Here is a 25,824-nt window from a genome sequence, read left to right on the forward strand (position 1 = left end):
CTATTCTTGTTGCCAAATCCTCCAATCTTTTCTTCATGCCACCGTTGCTGAAATTTGGCTCAAGAGGAAGCCCGGTTTCGACGGTTGCATGAATTTTACCATCCTTCCAAAAGACTAATTTTTGTGCTTCAGCTTCACGGAATGCACCGCACTCCCTCTTATCATGCTATGGGCTATCACACCAGATACAACAACTTTTGAAGCCTTCTCATACAGGTCTTTGGGCAATTGACCGTCCCCTTTCTTCGACTTTCACATCAAGCCTTTCCACTTTGGAATTAATCTCTGTTAGATTAAGATGGAGATCCCGCACGCTTTTAATTAGCTCATCCATGACATCCTTCTTTGGAGATGGACAATAGAATTTCTTGGTTGCTCGACCATAGAGACAGGAGGTCGAGAAACATGAACAGGCTCCTTCATAGATTCAGTTGGTGCAGGGGTTGATCCCCATCTTAGGCGCAACCACTCTCTTCGAGCAATCATATTAACTACTTCAGTGACATCACTCCAGGCAGTCTTCAATCCCGTCTCAGAGTCAGGATCTTCAAGTCGATTAGTTAGTTTCTCTTGAAGGAAAGGATCTGCAGCCTTTAGAAATAATTCAATCATCTGTCTTTCCATACCTTGCTGATCCTCAGGATCTAGTTGAGCAAATTTGCTTTCAAATTCGTGATGAAGAGCAGTGGTGGTTAGACCCTTATTGGGCCTTTCGACCCATTCAATGAAAATTTTCTTTGTCATAAGGCCAAAATCTTCAAGAAAAAATTCTTCTCGAAGAGCCTTCTTGAATGCGAATAATCCCGCATCTTTTTGGAAAAGACCATAATTTCGGTCCTGGAGATCATGCTTAGCCAAACGGGCAAAATATCGGCTCCAGGCATGATGAGGAACTCCGAAGAAGACCATCTTGTCAGTATAGAGGCGGATAAAAGAGGACACATTTTGCCCATTAAATTGCTTGAGCTCTTGCCCAACTGGTTCAAAAGCTTTAATGGCGGCGGCATCATTCCGCTCTTCTTCTTGTCTTCGTTGTTGTTGCAATTGCAATTGCTGTTGAAATTGCAATTGTTGTTGTTGGCTTTCTTGCATCAGACGAACCAACTGCTGCAAAGCATCTCCTCCCAAACCTAATGATTCTCCCATTGTACTTTCTCTTCCGCAGTGGACTTTCACGTCGGGTTCACCATTGTCGTCGTGTTAGGGGTTGAAGGTCTATCACTGGGGCTTAGAGTAGAAGAAGAGTGTGGGATTCAAGGTTTGGAGTTTGACAAGATTCGGGTTTTAGAAATGACTTAGTTGAAGAAGAGGATATCAAGCTTTTTCTGTGTATTTAGCATACATGAATGGAATGAATGTCACTATCTTGATTACATCAAATGCATTTGGAAAAATAAGCCATTACATAAAGGATATTCTCAGATTTTTAATTCAAATGCATATACCAAATGCAAGCTCAAATGGCTTTTATCTCATGTACATAGATGGATTACAACTCCAAGAAACTAGTATTTTGATGGTAGACTCAAGTACATTCAAGACATGGACCAATAGCACATGAAATGCATTGATGGAGCACAATTTTAACTTCAGCCCTATTTTTTTAAAAAAAATTCCAGCCCATAATCAAGCTCAAAAAGTGTACATAAATTCAAGAATAAGCTCCTTTAATCAATAATGAGTAAAGCCTTGTTGATAAGAGGTCATTTTCTTCTATTACAACCACATGGATCACTTGTTTGCTCATTAAAATGGACAAGAATAGGGGGTTGCCCTATTTATGACTGGTTTTTTCAGCCCCCATAATAGCCCAGCCCCCATAATAGCCCATACACCTTCAAAATCCTCCCCCTTTGCTTGCCCCAAAGTCACTCAAGTACTTGGGTACAAGTCGGGCATCATTGGACCATGAATAAGGTAAATAAAATGAGAGAAGACATCCATAAGAGCAGGCTGAATACTTTTCTCTCAGATTTCTCCCTTTTATAGACTGTCATACCATGCATTTTCCTCAGACCAAATGGATGTGTAAGAGGAGATCTCACCTTTCTTGTTTGTATCTTCATCTTCAGCTCCAGTTTGTCTTCAGTTTGCATCCTTCAAGGCATGCGCCATAGGTCCCAGTCTTCTCCAAATGTTGCAGGTATGCAGGCCTGCATTTTGCGCCGAAAAATGTGGGGTGCATCCTGCTCAGCTCCACTTCACTTTTTGACCTACTTTGGTCACTTACAGGTCACTTTAGTTCATTACTTCAGGTCCCCCATGAACCTAGTGGACTTTTGGCATTTTTCTTGAGTTCTAACCATATTTTCCACTTGAATCAATGTTATTTATCTTGCAGAGTATCAATTAATTCCAGCTGACCAAGTTGTAGGTTCCCATAGACTTATTTTTTTATCAATATACATGGTACAACTGAAAATTGTATGCTAAATAGAAAAGAACTTATGTAACTAAGTTGGTTGTTGGGTAACAATGACTGAATTATGTATGCAAATTCCTCATATAAATCCTAGTAAAGTTCTTCTGTGTTCATAAGAATCCCACGATTTATATTATGAACAATAAACTCTTTGACAACGTCGCGCCTACGTCAAAGATGGACTTCTTGATCTTCCTTTAAAGTACCAGTTTTTAGATGTCCATTCTTCAAAACCCGATTATTACCCAATGGATGTATCCAAATGCCATACTTAGATTGTATTAAGGAAATTTTCTCTCGCAAATAACCAGTTATCCCAAAATAAACCATGTATTTTTCTCCTACAACAAAAAAGATATTATTTTGTCTATCCATCGAATAAGAAATTGGTTATCATTCTAGCAATTAAGAATTACGAGTCAGTAATTATATCTGAAATCCATGGTTAGATTCCTTAAGTTAATTCGAAAAACTCTATCATGATGTAACCTTCTTTGAAATTTAATATAAAGTATTTCTATTCTTTTGAAATGATTTCTGTTTTTGAAAAGATACGAGCAAATTGTATGATAACATTTATAGAACTGACTAGAGAAAATCTTACGATACCACAGGAAGCTGTTTCTACCCTTAACGCTACTGAGATCAAAGAAAAGAAGTTCTTGCTTAAGGAAATCAAACCACTTGAGTTTGATGGCCAAGGAAAATATGTCAAGGTTGAAGCATAAATATGGATTGAGTCCATGGAAGATTATTTCATTACTACTGGAAATACCCCAGCTATTCAAGCAATGATCGACAAGTTAAAGCTAACAAGGGAAGTCTGAATTCGGTGGAAAAAATGGTGTAAAGAAAAAGGAATCTCCAAAGTGTCTATTAGTTGGGACATCTTAAAGGATGAAATGTGAGGCCGATATCTTTTGCCAGTGTACCGCATGCAAAAGATTAATGAATTCTTTGTTCTAAAGTAACTTAAAATGACACTGGAAGCCTATTACTCAAAATTTGTAACACTTCTCAAGTATGCACTATCTATGGATATTGCATAGCAAGTATCCAAGTTTTGCCATGGATTGGATGATCCCCTAAACACACGGCTTGAACTAATGCATCCCATCCAACCTCCAAGACGCATTGATAAGAGCAAGACCGATTGTACAAGAACTCTAGTCCAAACAAAGAAACAATAAGCCTTGCAATAATAAGTTCCAAAAGAGAAATATAACTAGGGGCTATGAAAAAAGTGCCCAAGGTCAATTCCAATATACTAGTAGTGGTAATAAGGATACTTTCATATGCTGTTCTTGTAATGAATCTAGCCACATTCAAAGGCGATGCCCAAAACTCAGACAAAATGAATGCCAAAGCAAGTTCCGTCGGCAGTGAAGAACTTTAGTAGTGGTAATAAGGATACTTTCATGTGCTATTATTGTAATGAATCTAGCGACATTCAAAGGCGATGCCCAAAACTCAGACAAAATGAATGCCAAAGCAAGTTCCGTAATGACTAGAGCTAGAAAACCACAACTAGAGGGGCAGAGTTGCTGATATAACCCTCAAGGAAGTAGAAGATCATGAAGGTCCCACCTTGGAAATCGACATGGAGAGATCAAGAATTCACACTTCTGTTAACAAGAAGGGACAAAATTGATAGTTCTCGATGATTCAAACACCATCAACCAATAACGATAAACCCTTTAAAATTTTGATTGATTGTGGAAGCACACATTCATTCATATCACCAAGGTGAGCTAGAAACCTAGGCATAAACACAATGCATGCACTTGGGCTGATAGTTGATTTAGTTGATGGAAAAAAAGTTTCCTCAACACAACATACAAGTAAGGTGGAGTTTAATCTAGGTGGCAATCAGACTAACAAGCAATTCAAAGTGATGAACCTGGGAACCTATGAGTGCCTATTGGGAATGAACTCGTTGATTCCCAATGGCACCCATATTCATTGTGAAAAGGGCCAAGTCACATTCTTGAATGTTGTAGGACAACAAGTGACCACATAGGGAGAAGTAGGGAAACCAAAGATTCAATTATCAAAAGCTTCTCGAATCGCTAAAGGTTTAAGAAAAGGGTCACTTGTATACCTAATCAAATAAGACTGAATAGGATAAAGAAGCTGAAGATGAACCATCATGGCATAGGGAATATGCTGACGTATTTCTTGAAGAATTAAGTAAACTTCCACCACAGAGAGAAGTCGACCACGAAATCAAGTTAGTACCAAGAGCTATGCCAATTGCAAAGCGACCATATCAAATGTCCATTCTGGAAGCCATAGAACTAAAGGAACAACTCAAACAGCTCTTAGATAAGGGATACATAAGACCCAATAACTCACCGTAGGGAGCTTCGGTGTTATTTCAAAAAAAGAAGGATGGGACTCTCCGTCTGTACATTGATTATCAAGGGCTAAATCATGTAACGATTAAGAATAAGTATCCGGTTCCAAGGATCGACGAAGTACTTGATCAGCTACTACAAGGAGCAAAGATTTTCTCCAAGATTGATCTCAGATTAGGGTATTGCTAGATTAGAATCAAGAAAGAAGATATCCCAAAAACCACTTTTAGCACAAGGTACGGTCTCTATGAGTTTATTGTAATGTCATTTGGATTAACAAATGCCCCTACTACCTTCAACAGATTAATGCAAGATATATTAAGACCTTATCTTTATGATTTTGTCCTTGTATTCTTTGATGACATCTTAACATATTCCAAGGATGAAGGAAGTCATGAGTCACAATTGTGGACAATTCTTGAGACAATGCAGACTCACAAGCTGTATGCTAAGAAGAAGAAGTATGCGCTCTTTAAGAAGTGAATCGAGTACTTAGGGTTTATAGTTTCAGTAGAGGGAATATCAATAAGTCTAGCCAAGGCCAATGATGTACAAGATTGGACGTCTCCAACCACTATAAGTGAAGTTTGTAGCTTTTTGGGTTTAACAGGATGGTATTGGGTCTTTATCAAGAATGATGCCTTGATTTCTACACCCCTCACCGACCTACTCAAGAAGCAAGTTGCCATTAAATGGACCCAAGTTGAGCTCTCTAGCTTTGACAGGCTCAAGCTAAGTTTAGTCATAGCCCTATTCCTCAAACTATCTGATCTTATCAAAGAATTCGAAGTGCTGACCAATGCAAGCTCTCTTGCTTTGGGATGCGTACTCTTGCAGGAAGGACATCTAGTAGCATATTCCTCAAGAAAATAAAGACTCATGATAGAAATTATGCTACTCATGACCTGGAATTACTTGCAATTATCCATGCTCTTAAGTTATGGAGATATTATCTACTTGGGAAGAAATTTGTAACGTTCTAATGTGAACTACTTCTAATAGGATATTGGGATAATTTTTTTAAATTAAATAAAGATAAAAATTTTTCCCTCTCCTTCAGCCGACAGGCAAGCTGGAGGAAGAGGGGAATAGAATGTAGAGCAAGCTCCTTGCTGGAGCTTGCTCAGACTCTGAGCATGCAGCTTGACGCGTGGGGGAGGGAGAATCCTATCCCCTCCCCCTATATAAACTAGAGGAGGCTGGCCTTAATAGGGGAGGAGAGAGACGTTGTAGCATCGTGAAGGAAGAGAGAGATCGAGAATGATGATTTGCTATTGCTGCCGTGAGTGGAGAAGGGCCGCCGATTGCTGCCGAACACCAGGCCCTCGACACCCTCTGCCATCACAGACCCGCGCGGCCATCGGAATGCCATCGATCGGTGTTGTTTTCTTTCCCCCTCCCACGTGGCGCTAAATCTTCAGAAGCTTCCTAGGGGGAAGCTTCTAAGGGGCCTCATAAGCCCCCTTCCCCCCCCCCCCCCCCCCTAAGCCCCCTTCCTTTGGGCTTTGGAACCACCCCCCGTTTTAAATTTCCCTTAGCCCCCCTCCCTATGGATTTTAGAATTACCCCCTCCTCCCTCCAAGTTTGTCTTTAAGGGCCCTTAGGCCTTTTCCCTCCTTCCAAAAGGTATAGCCTTTAAAGGCTACTTTTTCCCCCCTTATAAAAATTCCTCTCTAAGGCTCCCTTAGGGCCTTTCCCCCCATAAAAGGTTACTCCAAATGACCTTTCCTTCCCCCCCCCCATGTTTTCTAAAAAAAACCCCTTAGGCCCATAGCCTTTAAGGCTACTTTTTTCCCCTTGGAGTTCTCCCTTAAGATTCTATAAGGCCCATTTTCCCCCAAGAAAATTTTACCTTAGCCCTTTCCTTTCCCCATGCAAAAATACCCCTTAGAACTCTCCCGTACCTTGTTTTCTTTTTTCCACATGTAAAAGAAAGAAGAATGTTGAGGGTCATTTGACACCTTCCTTTCCCACTCAAAAGTCTCGTAAGGGATTCCACACATTTTATTCCCCGTTTGTGCGAGTCTTTACAAAGGCCATTAAGCCTTCCCCATGGCTTTAATGGGTCTTAGTCGTGAAAGATTTTGAAACACCCCTTTTGAATTCCCTACTTCAAGGAGAAAGCCTTCTAAAACCGCTTTCGATGGACGGTGCAAGTTATTGAAAAAGGGAGCCACAGTGGAATTTCAAAAAGGAGTTGTAAAGCTGCTTCTACAACGGAAATGCCTAGGTTTTCCTTCCTAATTTTTATTTGGTATTGTTGTAATTCAATCATGCAAGGTTAATTGTTAGAAATAGGATATATTTTTGTCCTAAGTACTCATGACGAAGGAACTTAGTCATTAATACTTTCAATAAAACCTGCAAAATAAAGGAAGCATAAATGCATTTCTAGCAAATAGGTTTATGCATTGAAATGAATTAAAAATTAGATTAATGCCCATTAAAATAGTATACTTCGTTTAAGCCTAGAAGTATAAACTGCATCTCGCACTATTAACCCATATCCTCTTCGCGATGAATCATCATGGAAAGTGCAAGGCATGAAATGATTCTTACAATGCATAACTCTAGGAAATTATCGTTTGTCAACTACATAAATTATCAAGAAAAAGGTTGCTTGTTTAGCATGAATTTTATTCGTAGTTATAGGTAGATTAGTTGGAATTAACCTAACCTATGCCTGACCTTAAATCGACAAGTTAGGGTTGAAACATCAATTTACACATAGACAACGAGTCATGTGAAAATGATCACGTAATTATCTTCTAGAGTTAAACAAATTGGCATAAACCTAAAACACCTAAACTGCGGAGTACTCGTTTAGAATGAGTTAAATTCCAAGAAATTCACTAGGAATTAATACGTAACCTAATTGTTACGTATTGAAACTCCTATACCTAAATACTTGCCCACTTTCACCGAAATGTAGGGACAGTGAAACATATTTGGAAAGTGAGCTAGGGTTGTCCCTAAGATTCTTACAAGATGGAACTTGGAAACCCTAGGTCTAACGACGTCAGCCTAATGTAATCAGGAATAGATTGTTTCGTGACTCCGTTCAATGAGTAGAATAAGTCTCATAGTTCTATGCGACACTTGCACAGCAAGTGCGGAGTCATATGATCTTGTGATTGGATCACAAGAGAATGGCCAAATTCTCGCAATGAGCTTGGCGGGTCCTTACGCAAGTTATCTTGCAAGAGGATGAATAATCATCCTAATTTAGTATCTTTCTGGAGTAAAGAAGATTGCTTGGCAGCAATAGACCAACCAATAAATTGAAATAACCAATGAACTTAAGGTTTGACCAAGTCGGGTTAATAGGGTATGCCCTAACCTAGGATATAGGGGATCTTGCTAAGTTGCAAGTCATCCCAGATCGAGTGCTGGATGCATTCGAAAGGAAGGATTCATTCCTTTGCAGTTTGCCAACAAAAATGACCAATGAAACTGTTTGTGCTTGTTACAGATTTAAGGGCACTGTTTGGCTTTGTTTTGATCAATGAATTAAAAGATAAATGGATATCTATACTTCAGGTTGAAGGCCTGAAGGGAGAAGTAGTTTCAGTTACCCCCAGCTGCCTACGTGACCCTAACCAAGGGGGTTGTTAATTGCGCCGGCAAAGTGGACCGAACCCGGTGCGAGAGGTCTCTCCGTTGAGCGCTACTTGGAGCAGGAGGACACTTGGGTGCCAGAGGGGGCTCTGGCCATAAATCCCTCGCCTTTCGAGCCCTTCACAAGAGGCTAACGTGACTCAAGATTGGATCTGGAGGCCCGTATACTAGTCTACGGGTGGAAACTTAGATTAGTGATCCTTGTGGATTGCTGGATAGCCTTCGGGCGGATTGTGGATAAGCCTACGGGCTGGAATCTTTGTATTTCAAAGATAAATATAATAACCTGTTAATAAGAAACTTGTCTGATATTGTTTTTCTATGTCAAGTGATAAGATTACGTAAAAGAACCAGTGCCTAACGTGTTAATTAAAGAAGCTGATTGTTACATGTCCAACTAATGTGTTAGGTAATTAAATAACTAAAACAACCTGAGGAAAGTGCGGTGGATGTGGCCATAGGTCCGTCCTATAAATGGGTGGTCCCGGTTGGCCGAGAACTTTTCTCAAATCACGATGGAGAGCAGGAAGATCATCAAAGAACACGAGCAACAAAAGTGTTGACCTAAAGTTATGATTGATTCCGATTTACGTTGTTTTAGGGAAACGGAATGGGACTATGCCTTATGGCAGAGAGGTTGAGATTTGCATCCCTTTCGTTTCCCATTCTCCTTGAACCAAGTGTAGTGTGAATCCGCTTCGGACGTGGCCTTTCTGCGTAAAGTAGTTCGCTTGGGTCCGACACTAGTTGCCATTAGGAAATGACCAATAAGGAAAACCCTACTTCAGGTCAATCCTAAGTGAGAACGGCCGGAATACTTTCACTACATGGCAGATGCGGAAAGCCCTAGACCGCAAACCCCGTAACATTCCATGGGAGTGCCAGGCGGAGCTTTCTAGACATCCTTTCCGATGGACTGCTAAGACGTGTCCTGAAGATACAAGTGGACACGTTACAAAATTCTCATTGGTAATCGACCATAAAAGTCTTAAATGGAACTTCACTCAACCAGTTCTAAATATGAGGCAACGTCAGTGGATTGAAGTCTTGTAAGAGTATGATTTTGAGATCAAATATAGACCGGGCAAAGAGAATGTAATTGCAGATGCTTTAAGACGCAAATCATTTCTCAATGCACTTATCTCAGAAGAACCTCTTAAAGCTCAAATACTAGCTACAATGATATCAATGCCCGGCAATCCCATCATCGAGCTAGCCAAGGAGAAGGCGAATAATGATCCCAAATATCAGCAAATGATGAAGGAAATTCGGAATAAAGAGAAAAATCCCAAGCTTAAGGCAAATTATCTTAAATTCTCTTTTGACATCTCAGGACATCCTCATGAGCTCATGATTTCCCATTCTCAGGACATCCTAGCTATGCCAAAACTCTCAATGCAGTTATGAGAAGCTATCATTGGGAAAAGCTTAAAAGTGACGTACTTAAATACGTAAGTGAATGCTTGAGTTCCCAATGAATAGAAGCCAAACAAGTTAAGCTACTAGGAAAGCTACAACCACTTGATATTCCTCATATGAAATGGAAATTCATTAGTATGGATTTTCTAGTTGGATTAGCCTCAATTCAACAAGGATACAACTCGATCATGGTAATAATGGACATGTTGACTAAGGTTACCCACCTTATTTTGGTCAAAACCAGCAATAAAGCCTCAGATATTACCGGGTTATTTGTCAAAGAAATCTTTAGACTTCATGAATACCAAAAAGAAGTATTAACAATTGTGATTCTCTATTCACTTTGAATTTTTGGAAGGGATTATTTGAAGCTCTCGGTACACAGCTTTGTTTTAGTACAGCTTATCACCCTCAAACTGATGGGCAGACAGAGCGTGTAAATCAGGTCATTGAAGACATACTTAGGGCATATTTTTGCAAAGAACCTAGACAGTGGATACAATATCTACCTTTGGTGGAATTTTCTTACAATGCATCCTATCTTCAGAGCATTTAGATGGCCCCATTTCAAGCTCTTTATGGGCAAGAATGCCTAACTCCCCTAAACTTCTTCGACTCTACCTTGAAGGTTGAAGCTTCTAAGAAGATGCTTGAAGAGATGGATGAATAAATCAAAACCATCAAGCAAGATATACAAGATGCCAAGGATCGACAAAAAGCCTATATTGACCTAGGGAGAAAAGAGCAAATCTTCCAAGAAGGGGACAAGGTTTTTATCCGTGTATGCCCAAAGAGGAGTTCTTTATCCTTGGGAAAATTCAAGAAGCTAAGCCCAAGATACTGTGGACCTTACAAAGTCATAAAGGCTCTTGGACCTAATACTTATAAGTTGCAACTTCCTAAAACCCTAAAAGTTCATGATGTATTCCATGTTAGTCTCTTGAAGCCCTATGTTCCTAATCCTGATCATATTCTTGATGATCAACAAGTTGTAATGCCGAGCCAAGGTTTACTTGAACTTCAACCTGATAGAATCTTGGATTTAAAAGAAAGAATTCTTAGGAATAGGACCCTAGATAATATCACATTCACTGGAAGGATTATCATGAAGAGGATACCACTTGGGTCAATGAGGTAACCCTTATGAAGGAATACCCCCACTTTCTCTCGAGATGAGGACATCTCAATTTCTCTAAGGAGGGAAGAATGTAATGTTCCCATTACTTAGTTTATTTTAATGTGTGTATACATTGCAAAGAAAATTGATTTATATTTCACATTTGAAAAAAAAACTAGCTCTAATTATGAAACTGACTCTCATTATGAAAATAATAATAATTATTAATGAGGTATTATATGCCAGTTCATGGAAGAAAGACTTGGGAGACCCTCCCAAGGGTGGCTTATTAAAACTATGTTTATAGTATAAAACAATAAAAAGAACTAGCCTAATGGATAGTCATTTGACAGTTACATGCACTTGGGTGATGACATTGCTAGGATTGGTGACCTCCCGAGAAGCTTTTCTTATGAGAAGCTAGTGGGGGCTTCTTGCACGACGCCAAGGGCACTGACAAAGCCTTCGTAGCCCGTTGTTAAGTATGCCAAGGTCTATGCCGCCTTGGTCATAAGCCTTGGAGTGATGGCGGTCTGACGACGTGCCACGTGGAGCTCACTCATAGATTCGTAAAATTTGCACGACAAAAATGCAACTCCCTCTCTTACGCTATCAATGATGTCATCAGAAGCGCTAAAAGAAAGTGTTCTCTCTTTGTCATCGATGATGTCATCGAAAAATGCTAAAAAGCAAGTGTTCTATCATTTACCCCCTTGGAAAACTATAAATTGAGGGCTTGGGGATGACGAGGAAGGGGAATAAGAGAAATCTTGACAAGGACGAGACGCCGATCAAGAAGGAGGAGACTCTATTCCACAAGACGAAGAGACATTATTTCATTCAACCCAAGGAAGGGGATACGCAAAAGGTCTCTCATCCTCTTCTACTCTAATCCAAGAAGAGAAGACACTGAAGAACTTTATCCTATTCTATCAATCAATTTAGAAGTCATACCTCTATTCTTGTCCCTATTCCATCTACTAGAGAGGGATAAGTATTTCTCCCCATGAGGCAAGAAGAACCATCGGTAAGGCCTAAAACATTGAGTTCTGCAATAACCATCATCATCATCGAGAGTCTTACATCCTTGCCAACCGGTATTAGTGCCGTGTTTTTCTTCTTCTACAAATCATATTTCTGTCATCATCGAGAGTCTTACACCCTTGCCAACCGGTATTAGTGCCATGTTTTTCTTCTTCTACAAATCATATTTCTATCATGGCCCCGAAGAAAAAGAATTCAAAAGCAAAAATCGCAAATGATCCTACGTGGAAGCAACAGTTGGAGTTGCGAGCACAGAAGTCACTAATGGAGTCACGAGCACAGATAAGAACCCTTTACCAATCACGATGTCACAGTTTTTTCTAAAAATTTCTATCTGAATTCAATAGAAATAAGATAAGTATCTTGAGAAATACTGTGATCTTAGATTATTCACTTGGTAAATTATTAAAATATCTTATAGGCTAAAAACTGTTAGGGGAACTATGAACACCTAAAACTTAAGAGAAATCATGAGCAATTTTAATGTGAACCCCATAGAAAAGAAGACTAGTGAATTCAAGATGAATTTACTAAGAATGAAACCCTAAAGAAACTAGCCAATGATATGGTTTTAATCTAGAAGCTTTGATAGAAGATTTAAAAAAAAAAACAAAAATAGTTCTAAGTTAAAGAAACTGACTTAAGGCCAAGAAACTTGGTTACAAGAATAAACCTTAAACTAGGAGGTTAGAGATCCCAAAATCTAGATACCCTTAGTTAAATTCCAATGGAAAGAGTTCATTATGTGAAATTCAAGTATCTATTTCCACTAGATTAATCATCACTTAAAAGTTGCATGATTGATTGAAGTCATAACTACTTGAAGACATCAATCTTATTTGTGATTTTCTAGATTAGGTCCTGATTGAATTAAGTATTGGAATAGATAAAAATTGAGAATCCCTATACCTCCTCAAAGGATAGGTGTTGAATCCCTATACCAAGAGGGGATGTTTTTATCGATGCGGAAGCATGGATTGGCTCCGATGGCGAGAGGTCTCCCAACAGGGGATCATATTAAGTAGGAGGTGGACAGGGTGCCATGGGCGATCTGTCTAATAAATCCTTTATGCATCTAGAAACTACTTGGTCCCTTGTATGGCCCAAGTTCTACTTGAGACACCTAAAAATGCTAGCTATAGGTGGATTTGATCTTGGTGACGTGCAGATGTGCCAAATGAGGCAGCACATGAAATTGTAATTTTTCTCTTGTATGGGGGCGGGAGAACACACATTATGGAACATAATCAATGAGCTTGTTTTATTCTAATTATATGTTCGTGAGTAAATTACACAAAAAAGCAACTGTGTATAAAAGGATTCTTTTTAATTAATGAAGCTATTTTTATATGTTTCACATAATGTGGTAGGTAATTAGATAACTAAGAACTTCCATAGATGGGAGCGGATGGATGAATTCTCAACGAATCCTGTCCTATGGCAAGGTGGTCTCGATTAGCCAAGAGGTTTCTCCAAAAACAAATGCTAGGAAGAAACTCTAGGAAGGGCCGATCCGTTGACTTATCTAGGGTTTGGTCTCAGAACCTGAACTGTAAATAATCTTAGGGGAAAGGTATGGCGGCTGTGCGAGAGGACTGCGAGGGATTTCATAAATCCTTAGTCTGCTACTAGAAAAAATTGTTGTACCTCCATGAACCAAGGGTAATGGCAGTCGCTCCTTCCAAACAAGAAGCCTCTCGAAGGACACCTCCGAATGTGAGATAGTTGTTGATAGTTGACTCTTAGGTCAATTAAGAACCTTCAAGTCGGTCCTCTGTGGATAACAGTATGACACTTCCCCCACGGGATAGAGCTAGGGTTGACTAGCTGAAAAAAATACGATCATTCTGGTTAGAGTACGGATGGTGACGGGTTGAAAGGTAAACTTTGGGCAACTACTAAAACATTATCCGTCATGTAATAAAGGTGGATGCATTACATGATGATTGGTAAGAGTGGCCTACTCAACGACATTATAGGGTGGAATATTGGCCTTGATGGGCCCTAGGGACACTTTAGAGGAGGGCATATGGGTCAATGTGCAATTGGCCTTATATCAGCCGTGTCTATGCATGTGAGGGTTGCATGGAAGACAGGCAAATCAAATTGATTAAAGGCGACTAAGTTCATGGGCATTGTGAAAGTTGAATAGTTGGTGTTCTATTGGTTGAGTGCCCTAGTATTATGGTTGTTGAATGGCATGGATGCTGTTGAATGATCAAGCTCAACCATCTAAATCATGACTGGGACCATCGGAGTGCAGGTGAAAGGACTGCAAGGGGTGATGTGAGGGAGCCAATATGTGTGTGGATTTGAGTTCCCAACTACCATTCAAGCATGATATTGCTCAAGATAATGAGGTGACAGGCTTGAGCATTGTGCTCTCAATGGTCGTGAACTTAAGGTACTTGGTGACGTAGAAAATGCACAAATCAAAATAAACTAGAAGTTTAAGGATGTAGGTGTCGGTAGCTATTCAGGTCAAATCATCTGAAAATGAAAATGCTAAATTACCCTATCGGATGATTGGCATAGATCATGGGCCAAGTAGCAAATGGTGACATAAAGGCGAAGTCCAAGTGCTTTAAGGCCAAAGGGTCTTAGTCCAACCCAATCGGTTGATGCTTCAAGTGTTGAGGCCAAAAAGCCTTCTTAACATCTAACTCTAGTGATGGTTACAAGAAGGATCACCATGGGTTTGTATTTATATTGTAGGGATGCACAAGAACCAATTGATGGCAAGGCTAATGACTTTGTCTAGAGTAAGGATCCAACACATTATGAGGTGTAGGAAACAATGAACAATTGCTCATTCTTAAACTCAAGACCTCTCTTTAGTACACAACAAGCTCAATGGAGCAATCATCAAATCAACACTTTCCCTCTCCAAAAATCCTCTAACTTTTATGCTTTTATGTGGATTTAGGCGATGGAGCATTTTCCCTCTCCAAAAATCCTCTAAATTCAATTATGAGAGTATAGCTATGGAGCATTTTCCCTCTCCAAAAATCCTCTAAATTCAATGGTGAGAACATACCTATGGAGCAATGAGATGTGAGTTCAAAAAATGCCTCTTCTCCATTCTCCTCTCTTCTTTTTCTATAAATGATAGTAGCGAGCAACAATACAGACTTCTCATTACTCTTCCCTAACCTTCAATGATTATTTCCTTGCCCAAAAACTCAAAAAGAAAGTCCACTATGTAAATATTAAGCCTTGTGTTAAGAAAAAACAAAATTTATAGAGAGATATAGAGCAATTCAATCCCTTGCTTGTGGAAGCTCACTTCTTCAAACTCACAAGCAAGACCCTTAGATCCCACAAAATAGTAAAAAGATATCCAAAAGCTTTTTAATTTTTTTAAAAAAACTATTAAGATAATTTCATAAGGTTCTTCCAATTTCCCTATAATGTTCTAACTTTGTTTTTTTATCTGAGAATTTACTCATCTCTCCAACTCTATCCATCCTAGTCTATTGCACATCCATTTTGAAACCACTCCTAATCCATTTGAGAGTACGTGTTCCTATTCTATTTCAAAGTAGTGCTTCTATTTTAAGGCACCATAAAGAAGATGTACGTTATCATTGATGATTCCATTGTGTCCCAAAAAATGGAACCAAAATGTTGGAGCTTTTGCAAGCTCTAGCATTGAACTTGATAGAATGCTTATTTTTTCAATCACTTCATCTAATTTAGCGATGACTATCTCTCACATAGTCGATACATCTCTCATACTCATTGATCTATCTATTCTTCTTATAAACCATACACAAGTAAGAATGAACAGATCAACAAGGCGTGGTGAAGTCCCCACCTTACCTTTTTCTTGACACCCTAGAGCGAAAGCTCATTGGTGACTCCACAATTTGTGTGGTGGTACTCAATTTACATCCTCTACTCTATCGTTCCTAATCCAATGTATAAACACTCAATCCATGAGAGAAAACACCAAGAAGAAGAGAGATAACGAATATTTCCTTCAATCCTCCTCTCACCCAAGAAGAGGAAGAAGAGAATATTGCATAGAAGAAACAAGCTTCACCTCTCATGTTCCTAACTCTCAATGATGGAGCACAAGTAGATAGATCACAAGTAAGAAGAAGAAATATGCACTCAAGTTTTTACACCACAAGAATGAGATTATCTATTCACCTTCTAGCTTTTATATATGGGACTTTGAGTTTGGGTTTCCACTCAAGTTGAGTGCCCATCTCTCCTATTTGAATCTTGGCCGATCTTTCCTGATTCATACACATATATTTAGATTACACCAACTATCATGAAAATAAATGAAACCTAGTGCACATACCCTTGTCAAGCTCCAAGTATTTTTTACAGCATGCATGGGCACTATACATGGCTCTCAAAGTAATATCACAAATAACTCTATTATTATAGACATTGATTAAAAAATATTACATGCCTTGCCTTCCAACTTTTGCTTGATCTGTACTTTGCTTTTTCTATTTTTTCTTGTCTTTGTTGACTAGCTATGTAGTTCTATTGTCTTTCCTATTTTATGGTTAGCACATTCCATGATAGGTGAGGATAAACTAGTTGGCATTGCATCTAGGCCTTAGTTATAGATTTCACAAAAAGTATTATTTAGGTAGGCTTAAGGTTGAATGGAATTTGAATTCTCAACTATAACAATTTATCTTGCTTCAATTTGGATGTACATTGCAAACTTAACACATCAGTCATGATATGGATGCCCAAAACTACAACCATGTTCTTGAGACACAATTTATAGAGAAAGCCAAACTTGGTTGCATGAATATCCTAGAAATGGCTAATTGCAACCATGTTCATGTAACATCAATTATGGAAGAATTAGAAGGATATATTTTTGCTAATTTTAGCCACTTGTTTGTCACGTATGTTGCACCAAATACTCCATCCACTTCTCAAAAGTCCAAAGTTCCTCCCAAGGGTTGTGTATTCCCATATGCAAGAGCCATTTTTAGATCAATCATAAAATGTTTCATCTTCTACAAAGACTTATGCATTGATTTTCATATGCATCAAGAGGAGAAACAAGCACAAATCATAACCTTCCAAAATGTACTGTTTATTTTTTGAATAATTGTATCCCAAACCTACAATTTTTAAACTAATTAGCATTGATGAGCTTCATCTGTCATATAGTTCTTGGGCTAGGGCACATGGTTATGTTGAAGCTTTGCATGCAAGCCTACAATGCCCACATTCACATGGACCTTTCTTAAGAAGCCAAAAGAGAATAGAGAGTAGAAAGCACACATGTGCATAGATCATGCATTCTACAACATAGTTCCTGGGCTAGGGCACATGGCCATGTTAAAGCTTTGCATGCAAGCCTACAATGCCCACCTTCACGTGGCCCTTTCTTAAGAAGTCAAAAGAGAATAGAGAGTAGAAAGCACACATGTGCATAGATCATGCATTCTACAACAAAGTCATGATGTACATATGCACATCCAAACTCCACAAGCATACATAAAATTCACAGGGCAACTACTCAATCACTAACCACAAGCACATTCTCTTGAAGGAACATGCAAACACATCACATATAGAAACACATGAGGGGAGCCCATACATCATGCATGTTTGTAGTAACTACCTCAATCACTAACCACAAGCACATTTGCTTGAAGCAACATGCATACACATCCCATATAGAGAAATATGAGGGGATCCCATATAACATTGAATTCACAATGCAGCTACTCAATCACTAACCACAAGCACATTCACTTGAAGGAACATGCAAACACATCACAAATAGAGACACATGAGGGGATATCATACATCATGCATGTTTGTAGCAAAACTAGTAAACTTGACATCAAACATGAAACATACCAATTACATCTTGATCCTACCAAAAATGGCCATTGCAATTGTATCAACTCAATGAAAAGAACCATACCTGATCCATGTTTGGCACAACCTCCTATAGTAGCCTTCTCATACACTCACTGATACTTTTTCTCCTAACCTATAGTACAGAAATGTATGTACAAGGTTAATCGTTAAATGGGTACATGAAGATGCCTAGCTTCCATATTTTGGAAACAATGAACATATTCTACAATGCTATGAAGATGAGTGCCTTAGACCTTGGTTTGCATAGAACAACATCAAATGAGGATCTACCCACAGTTGTAACAGTCACTAGCTCACATTGATTTTAAAAGGCACTACACTTTGCAGACTCTTTCTCTGAAAAAGAAATAGAGCTATAGCATGATAATTATTTATAAAGTACAAAACCATATATAAAATAGCATGAAAATATTAACAATAGCCATTACAAGTACACCATGTAAATAGTGTTTCTACATTGGCCCTTCCACTTTTTATTGTCCCAACATCATCCTAAGTCCCCCCACCCCCCAAACCAAATATTTCCCAACATGGAGAGTATTAACCTTTCCTACCAAAGGTTCCATCATAAGATGAGCTTAATGATAATTGCCCAGGATTTGATATAAGATGCAAAAATCAAGTGAGGTGTAGGAACTATTGATATACACTACAAGAACCAATTGTATGAACTACAAGAATTATCTGTAATATGCTAATACTTTCTTCATGATGAGGACACAATGAGCACACAAGGGCCGCATGGCCTTCCAAAATGTATAATTTGTGGCCAAAAACAACATGTCAAACTTGCAATTATATGAGCTTGACATGTGGGATTATGGACTTCATGAACATTCAACATCTTACCTTAATAGTCTTGTCATGTCCACATAGAATAATGTGAGTTACTTGTTAGGAGCAGCAAATGCAGTCATTTTGGTATTGCCAACATGTGCATGAATCTGAAATAAGATAGAGAAGGGTTGCTCACATATAATGAAGAGATCTCCAAATTTTTATACTAAGCCAACAAGAACCTTCCTTGTGAGCATTTGCAAGTGTGAAACTTACCTTAGTAGAACAAAGTATGCAATGGGGATAGATAACTATATTGAAATTTTACAAAGGGAGTTTTTATTCTCTTTTACATGGATGTAATTCAAATATATGATTTTGCAACATTGAGAGAGATGATGATGTAATGAGAAAGACAGAGGCAAACACAAACTAGATTGGATTGAAATGGACCGTTCAGCTCAAATTTGATTGGTTCTTGCCAAAACGGTAAAGTGCAATCCTTCATAATTACATACCTCAAGGTGCTCCTCCAAATCATTGCCATCAAGATCAGAATAGATGTGCATTATATGCCTCGAAGATGCTACCCCTTTAGCAAATAAAGTCATGAATAGACAAACATATGTAGGCCCATACCCTTTCACCGAATCTCTTTATAGACTATCGTAAGACTAATAAATATGATTCAAATATATTAAAAATTAGAGCCCCATTTGGACTACATATATCTGACATACATGTCATTATAGAAATGAAGTTAGATGTGCTAGTAGGAAGGATGTGCCAAGAAGTCCTTCAAGAAAATGGGAGCTCGAAGTAGCTCATACATTGAGAATCACAAGTGCTATCTATGGTGAGCATTGGCAATTGAAAATTCCATGTTGAAGAAAATGATGGCCATAAATCTAAGGCCACTTATTCCCATAATACTTATAGAGCCGTTGTTGTGAGAGAGAGTGTGTGTGAGTGAGTTAAAGCGCACTTCTGTCAAACAAGGATCTATTGCATTAAGAGAGAAAGAATATTAGAGAAGAGATTACCATGGGTGAAGTATAATAAAGTGTAGTATCAATGTCTTGATGCAATGCCAATGTGAATAGTTGGAGCACGAGTAAGAGCAGTGTCAATGATAGTGAATATCATGTCCATTGTTGCCCCTAGTCTTAGAATGCTTTGTCTACTTACTATAGGTCTTTCCCCTATGTGGTACAATCAATCAATCTTTCATGTGGTGCACCGAAGAGAGAGAGAGAGAGAGAGAGAGAGAGAGAGAGAGAGAGAGAGAGAGAGAGAGAGAGAGAGAGAGAGAGAGAGAGAGAGAGTGTGTGTGTGTGTATCCATAGAGGGATACATTGTCCACAGAGGTGGGAAGTGCTATATTTTGATGGAGGAGATGCATCATAATATGCAAGGTTCTACGCTACTAACTTGGAGCGGCAGTGTCATTGTACTAGGGTGACAATGCCACTTAGCACGAGGGCACTACCATTCGTAGACAAAGGGGAACCTTGTCCCAAAATATTGGTCATTTCTTGCGTGTCTATTTTCACACTTTTTAACTAAATTCACCTCTAATTGGCATGTACCAACACTAGGTTTTTTATGGGATATAAGGAAGGGTTGGCCTTGGTCCATGTGGCTAGATGGATGGTTTAGCCTAAAAAATGTGAAAAATAGATGGGGCCCAATAGGTGTTAAGTCCCCTTACCCTAAAAGTGGCATGCATGAATCCTTACATGGTCCATCTCTAAAAATATTCAATACAAGCTCCTACTAAAGTAAGTCCATTTAGAGCCCTTCATGGCCATGATTCAAACTATCATAAGAGGGATAATAAGGCAAAATAGAGCTATGGCTCCAACACAATAGCAAACATTTGTATGATAATGAAAACTCACAAATATATAATTGTATTGCATGGATTCCATACAATGGATTTCAAAAGGTCCTCTGAATTCTTTTACACACTTACAGTAGCATCTAGCAAGTAGTAATTTTTTCAAAACCTCCTTCTGGACCTAGATTTCGATATTGTGGTTTTCATCTAGGGACACTTTAGAGGAGGGCATATGGGTCAATGTGCAATTGGCCTTATATCAGCCGTGTCTATGCATGTGAGGGTTGCATGGAAGACAGGCAAATCAAATTGATTGAAGGCGACCTTTCGATATTTCTTGACCTGGATTCGGATTTCACATGATTGCAAGGAGATCAAGTCAGCTCTAGGGTTTTGCAATAGATATTGTGGTGAAGACCATGCATTTACTCGATACCTCCTCTTAGAACTGGATTTCACATGACTGCAAGGAGGCCAAGTCAGCTCTAGGGTTTCACAAGAGATATTGTGGTGAAGACCATGCATTTACTCCATAGATACACTACCACCAAGTCCGTGGATGGAATATCATGGGCTGGACAGCACTCAACAACGGAGCAGGAGCAACCTATTTGCACTACAATTAGAACAAGTGACTTAAAAGCACTATCGGCCCATAATATGTAATCACTCAGCGCATTCACAGTTGTTTTATAAGGGCTCTGATAGAACAAGAAGTCAGTAAACCTTACCAGCTCTTCGGATGGACGTTGTTCAAGGTTCCATACTGTATATATGTGTTGGTTGGTGAGAAGGAGGATCTCTGGTCACCAGACGAAGACGAGAGGGATCTCTCTCTCTCCTGTGTGTGTGTGTGTGTGTGTGTGAGAAAGAGAGAGGCTGAGTAGATAGCCATAAGACTATCGTTGAGTATAAGGCTGTCTGTGTGTTTCTGTGTCTGTGTGGGTGAGAGAGTGAAGCTCAGTACATAGCCAAGAGATTTATCGTTGAGTGTAAGCTTATACAAGGAATCATCATCTGCCATGAGATTTATCGTACGCAATGTTTTTTGCGTGTAAGGCTCGATGAGTTGAATCATCATCTGCAATGTTTGTCCGTCTCTGTCTCTTCGATCTCTGCCTCTCTCCGATTGACACGAGTAGTTGGCTCGCACAGGTTGATGAAATCGACACCTTTCGTCTTCGTCTGATGAGAAGAGTTCCTCTCTCATGTAATTGAGACTGTCACTCGCTCTCTCTCTCTCTCGTAGAAGAAGCGCCGTGTTATCGATTTGAAGCCTAAACGCACAGCTTATGAAGATCTCTCTCTCTCTGTCTCTCTCTCTCTCTCGCTCTGTGTGCCTGTGAGTCACGCCATTACAACTATTCGGTATCAAGCTTGCTATTAAGAAGGCGACGCCGAAGCCCAAAAGTTGTGATCGAGATGCGGATTTCTCCTTGTGGAGACTGATAAATAATGATATGCAATTCCCGTCGATGGTGGCGGTGCTCGATCATATACAAATCTCCCTTTTAGAATGATAAGAGACCAGAAGTTTTGATACAAAAATTAAGGGTAGTCAAGGAAACAATCTATACCTTATTAAACTTAGCTACACAGACTCTTGAAAGTAGATTTTTCCTAGGCATGCCCTAGCTCTTAGATGCTAGTACATTTTGGCGACAAAGTTGGATCACTTAATGCAAAAAGGGATCATGAATTATCTCTCTCCATCATATGCTGTAAATCATGTAGGATTTTATGATATAGCCATTTGCATATTATGGGGTAGCTTAACTAAATTCCCATGGGGTGCACTACTAAGAACTATAATGTATAATAATGGTTGCATTCATGGGCTCTCTCTCTCTCTCTCCCCCCTCTCCCCCTCTCTCTCTCTTCTTGGTTTCCATTCGTGCACCTACAATGCTCTTATCAACATAGCTTTCTATTTCTTCAACTTGAGGCTCAAATATTAAAAAAGCCTACTCGGATATCAATCTCATTACTAAGGCCATGAAGTATACATTGTATGTGAAGAGGCAAATTTCTCATTATATATAGGCATGCTATATGACAAGGAATCCCCCCTCATCTATGATGGTGATGGTGTGAAGAGTTGCCTCCACAAACCACATGCTTTTTCTTCCAAACCGATTTGATCTAAGCAAGTTTTTATTGAATAAACACTTCAAGGAATTGTGATGCACATGATTAAGAAAGAAGCTTTGAATTAATATCAAACACACATCATATAATAAGTGCAAATAACAATTATGATGTTATACTTGCAAACTTTAATCATAACCTATTTTGAAAAATCAAAATCACAGATCACTTCATTTCAATATTAGCACTACATAAAATCCTTGTTGTGAGGTTCAGTTGAATGCATTGTATGTGTATCTAATTGTATATCTAAGGAATACAAAGTAAAGTGATCCTACTGTGATAAAGGTCATCATAAAATTTACAACTTATTGATCTCTACACTTATTTAAAAATTATTTCATGATGAAAGGATCATTTTATGCATTAGCCCATTTGTAAATCAAATGTAAGGAGATCATAAAATCCAACATGTTTATACAAGGATAGATATAGTGTTGATCAAGTTTTAATGTCTTGATAAATCTTCAAGTTCAAGATCTCCTACAATCATATATAATTACAAATGAGACAAAAAGCCAAATAGAATAATGACTCTCAAGTTCAAGCATTATAACCCATATACTTTATTGAAATGACATTGGACCAATTGCACATTTAGTTGATTGTACAATCAAGTGTTCATTTCCCAAATAGCATAAACTCAAGATTCATTGTATGTACCGAGGATTTAATCCCTTGGAGCAAACAAAATGTAATTTTCTTCTTTGTAGCATTATCTTTTGTAGCACAATCCAAAGAATATAAGTCCAACAAGGTGCAATGAAATGAAAGGTGAAAAACTCTTTGCTTATAATCTTTGAACTTCTAATGAACAAAACATGATTATATGCTCTTGCTTTGTATTAGTTCCTATCATAAAACATTGAAAGAGCCAAAGTTATAACACTTCTACAAGAACATCATAATTTTTTATTGCAAGGATTCTTATTAGTCAATGTTGGACTTCAAATACCACAAGAGGACTTTGAAACATGCAAGCTTGAAAGTCCATGTCATTGGTAAAACATTAAGAAATATAATTTGAAGATCAGCCCACAAAAGTAGAATCAAGCGTTTTATAAAAGACTATAACGTACCATGAGAATCTACTACACAATTTGTTCTTCCCAAATAATCATGAATTGTCTCTTACATGGGCTAGATCCCTAATAAATAACCTTGTTCCTTGCATGTCATTATACCTTCCACAAAACATTTATCACTAGCATTACTATGATATTGAAATATCTATTGATATCACTGATGTCATATGTGCCACTATGTATCGATACTCATACCAATATATTTTGTAGCTCATTGATTCTAAGGACTATTTTGAGATGTATATTGATAGAGGGGCTTGATATTTTGAAAATTTTGTCTAAGTTTTTTTTATTAGAGTATCCATTGGTATATCCTTTATGTGTTGTAGTATGACTTTATGTCTAACGAAGTGAACTAATAAGAAAATCATAGTCTCTCTAATATAACTAAAATCTATATAGAATTATGTTATATAGAGGTTTAAAATCCACACAATATCTATTTTTTCTCAAAATAAAAAAATGATAACTAAGATTTACCAACCCAGTAGGTTGTCTATAATGTGATTACACAATGATTATACCATATGTTTTACTTTTCATCCATGACTTTACACATCATTTTATTTTACTTAAGTGATATTCATAAATTTGGGAAATATTCAACATGAGAATGATAAATGGTCCCTTTGATATTCCTAAAAGCACTAGTAATAATTTAAGAAGAAGTACAAGTAAAGAGGTTCACTACAACAACATGAAAGTAGAGATGTGTAGGCCAAATGCAAATTTATGATCACATTTCCTTATTCATATAAGTTCATCTTAAACCATGTGGTCGTGTATGTGAAAATAAGATTTGTATAGATGGGATTTTATACAAAAAATGAGCCTGTTTTTTTATGATTTTCATAATATTGTAGACTTAAATATAACACGGATTTTAAAATTTTAACTATGGCCTTCTTCCCCAAAGTTTCAGTAAACCTCCAAATCTCTAAACCTCTTGTAGACATCACCACACACACACACGCACACACATCTATAGTTGAAGAGCAAGATGTGTATGCAACAAAACTTATTGGAGGAGCCTTCCAAGCACCAAGGTTGGTCTCATGAAATATTCTAGGTATATGTTCCTTGGTATTTCAATCAATTGTTGAAAATTTTTATTGGGTTTCTTTTATGAAGGTTCTGTGTTTTGTTCATGTTTGCTATTGGTTGAAGCTTCTATCAACATAGGAAACATGATATTTAGCATTGTGTTAAACACCATACTACAGGGAAATGTATCTGAAGATCCTTCAATCCAAATTCTTGAATAAGGCAACCCAAAAGTGATTATGCAAGCAATGACCACAATCAAAGAAGAATCTAGGAAAAACCATGGTGAGGAAAGGTAGTGATGATAAAAGGCTTGGTGGCTTGGGGAGCAGTTCAAATTATTTTACATAGGATAAAATAGTAGTGTTTTCTAAATCTATAAACAATGGTCCAAATCATATCATTATGGGCTGAAGTAGTAGGTAAATTAGTGATGAATGAAAATTTTCTCCCATGGACTAGTAGGGGCATATAAAGGCATAAGTAAACCAAATATTTTGCCATGTGCCTTGTTTAAACCTTTGACAAATCCGACATTCAAACACAAATTGAGCTAGATCATGTTTTTTATTTAGGCTAATAAAAATATTATTTGCAAGCAACTAAAGCAACTCAAATACCTTTATGGCCTAGCGTGGCGCATGCATTTTGTGCATAGCCATGACTCTAAATGGCTCACATATATACAACTTCTTATGGACATATAAAAATCCGCCGCGAAAAGTAAAATCCTTGGAAAAAATAACCTTCTTGGAGTCATGCATATAATGTCATACATCACAAAAATCATGGTTAGAGAAATAAGTAGAGACTATGGAATCAAAAGATTGAATTACTATTAAAGAAACATGATTTAAATAAACAAATTTTTAATTTAATCCAAACCAAGGAGATGATGTGATGAAACATGATTTACATCAAAAGATGTTATTGTATCAAAAACAAGGGAATGATGAGAAGAAACATGATCATAGGGATGGCAACTAAGGGCATAAGTTATAACATTAGCATACTAGAGTTGATATTGAATCATAGGATGAAAGTTTTGGATAGATAAAGCACACTTAATGCACCTATCA

At 38.1% G+C, this 25,824-nt stretch overlaps 1 long non-coding RNA gene across 1 annotated transcript; it reads right to left on the reverse strand.

Moving 5' to 3' along the window:
- Positions 1-16,278: 16,278 nt before the first annotated feature.
- On the reverse strand, positions 16,279-21,901 carry LOC148018859 (uncharacterized). Its single transcript, XR_015695036.1, has 3 exons — positions 21,200-21,901; positions 18,701-18,795; positions 16,279-17,963 (listed from the first exon to the last, which is right to left on the reverse strand). It is a non-coding gene; the product is annotated as an uncharacterized LOC148018859 (long non-coding RNA).
- Between the last annotated feature and the right edge of the window lie 3,923 nt (positions 21,902-25,824).

The sequence above is a fragment of the Lygodium microphyllum genome, chromosome 20 (assembly GCF_053477565.2).
Source record: "Lygodium microphyllum isolate KBCC chromosome 20, Lygodium_microphyllum_v1.1.10, whole genome shotgun sequence".
NCBI classification, from domain to species: domain Eukaryota; kingdom Viridiplantae; phylum Streptophyta; class Polypodiopsida; order Schizaeales; family Lygodiaceae; genus Lygodium; species Lygodium microphyllum.